The sequence below is a fragment of the Pholcus phalangioides genome, unplaced genomic scaffold, assembly GCF_987345545.1.
Source record: "Pholcus phalangioides strain wild (caught in Gottingen) unplaced genomic scaffold, Ppha-v1.0 ptg000008l_1, whole genome shotgun sequence".
NCBI classification, from domain to species: domain Eukaryota; kingdom Metazoa; phylum Arthropoda; class Arachnida; order Araneae; family Pholcidae; genus Pholcus; species Pholcus phalangioides.
The window spans coordinates 27,322,439-27,324,870 of NW_028301601.1; the positions used below are offsets into that span (position 1 = coordinate 27,322,439).

The 2,432-nt window shown below is 38.0% G+C and overlaps 1 long non-coding RNA gene across 1 annotated transcript; it reads left to right on the top strand.

Annotated features, from left to right (window-relative positions):
• Positions 1–211: 211 nt before the first annotated feature.
• On the top strand, positions 212–2,432 carry LOC149084134 (uncharacterized). The gene is made up of 3 exons (XR_016193008.1): positions 212–287; positions 1,423–1,491; positions 2,359–2,432. It is a non-coding gene; the product is annotated as an uncharacterized LOC149084134 (long non-coding RNA).

The window sequence follows — 2,432 nt, forward strand, 5'->3', positions numbered from 1 at the left end:
ATTGACAAATTAGAGAAACTATTGATGACAGTAATGTTCCTTTTGATGACGCAAAGGATGAACTATGTTCTTAATGAACTAACTTCTATTGTGGATTTATTTGTATCTCAGAATAAGTTCAGTACTTGGTTATCTGAACCGACTAATGACTGTGCCGCAGATGGTACAGAGATGGTATAGAGCTTTAGTAAAGTTGGTTTAAAAGCACGAAGGAGAGATGGAGGAGAATGCTGCCAAGTTGACAAGCGCTGAAATGCTTTGTAATCTCACATCACTGTTTAAGTCTGGTATGTTCTTAAATAAGGAAAAAGATGATAATTATGCAATTAATACAAGAAGTAAATGTAAGAGAAAGAATGGGTGGGGGGTACTGAGATAATTAGTGAGAATATTACTATTGAGAAAGATATTCCACAATAAGGGGACAAACAAAATATTCTCAATAGTAACTCTTCCCCCTCCAAATTTATCTGATATTACGACACAGGAAGTTGCCCGTCCCTAGCATCGGCAATATAACCCTTTGCCTACCAAGGTGAATACTATTGATGATCCAGAGGATAAGGCAGGTAATAGTGACCCTGATAATGCCAATGGCTGGCAGAAGATCGTAAAGAAAAAGAAAAGAACTAGAATTCCACCAATTTAAACTTGACTAAGTATAACAACTGGAAGGAACTCTCTGTATAAGTTAAGGTTTCTAGTTTTGTTCATGGCAATCTAGTTTTGATGCCGAAAGAACTGGTACAAATTTTCGATTATATGTCACAACAGAGAACGACCATAGGGCCGTCACCAAAATGCTGGAAAAAGAGGGTTTTAAGTTCAGCACGTTACACTTTGAAGTCTGAAAAAAAATATCGGAGGTGTAATTGGAGACCGAGACACTTAAACTCCATGTGAAGAAATAAAAAAATCACTTGAAGAGTTGGGCTATGCAATAATTAGTGTTATCCAAAAGAACATTCCCCCAGAAACAAAGATGGGGAAAAAAAGAATTGTCCCTATACCGCTGCGGCTGGTGAATTTACCCAGATCAGACAAAAGTAAGGAAATCTACCAACATGCCTCACTTTACTTACGAATAATGGTTGAAACTTGCAGGAGGAAGATAGGTCCCTTTTTCAATTTCAACTGTCAAGAATAAAAACACACACTAGAAATCGTTTACAAGAGCCTAGATGTAATAAAAACCCTGAGACACCCTCCACTCAATGATGCATCTAATTGTGTGTGGGATTCCATCATTCGGGGACATTTTTCCTCCCTATTTATCATTAGTAGAAACACATATACTTTTTTGTATTCTCTTCATCTTATTATTTTTTGAATAATTTTCTTAAAATTATCAGATGTGGTTTTTTCGTTGTCACTGAAATTTCATGTATGGTAGGGTGTTTAATATCATTATTTTGCCCACAGCTTCTTCCATGATGAAATCAAATATCAGCATGCAGTTTGAAGAAGAAACTCCTTTCCTGCAAAGTGGAGGTAAGAGTGACTTGGTCTGTATTCACGTCACACTGTGACGATTTACATTATTTGACCGATTATTTTTCTTTCCTCGCACCATGTTAAGTTAGGACTCACTTTTGATTTAATACTACCCATGACTCATGGGAAGAGATACGAGATTTCCCCTCTCCAACATCAAAGATTTGTGCGGTTGACGCAATATTATATGCGTACATAAGATTGACACAATCAAACTCCCCCCCCCCCCCCCCCGAAGTCCTACGTGTCTATCTGATCGTAGTCGGATTTCTTGAAGAGTGTCGTTTCTTCGCTGCCAAGTCCCGTCATCTTTTCATCATTACTTTGATTCCTGTAGTTTCTTCTTGTTGTTCAATGTATTGAATTGCAGTTTCTGGAACTGCAATTTAATTCAAATTTGTGCCTTTACTCCGTCGTTATGTGAAATTCTGAGATTAATTGTACCGTTGTAGGCCTGTTGCCCTGTGCTGTGACTTTAAGTGAGAGATATAAAAGAAAACGTTCTTCTCCTTCATTATGGAATCCGGCATTCATCCTCCGTTATGAAATCAGGCATTGCTCACCTTCATAGCACGCATTTGTGCCTCCAAGTTGGGAACAACAGAAAACTAACCTCAGCCAACCACCACTTTGATGACAGTGGGACGAGAGGGGGCAACGTGTCAGTTCAATTGCACGTCGTCCAGCTTTGTTTGCAAAAATCTTCTGCGTAAAATTGTTAATGATGTTTTCACCAGCTAATTCCGTCTCCAATTACCTTCGACTAGGGATACCTGAATATGAATCAACATGTTTAAACCAAAAATGAATTAACAAATGAGAATTTGTTATTCACCTTTGGATTATTTCCGTTTCTCATTGCAGATCCCTTAGTGCTAGAAAATTTCTTCGTCAAATACAGCATCCTGCTGATCGGTACTATACTACTCACAGAGTAA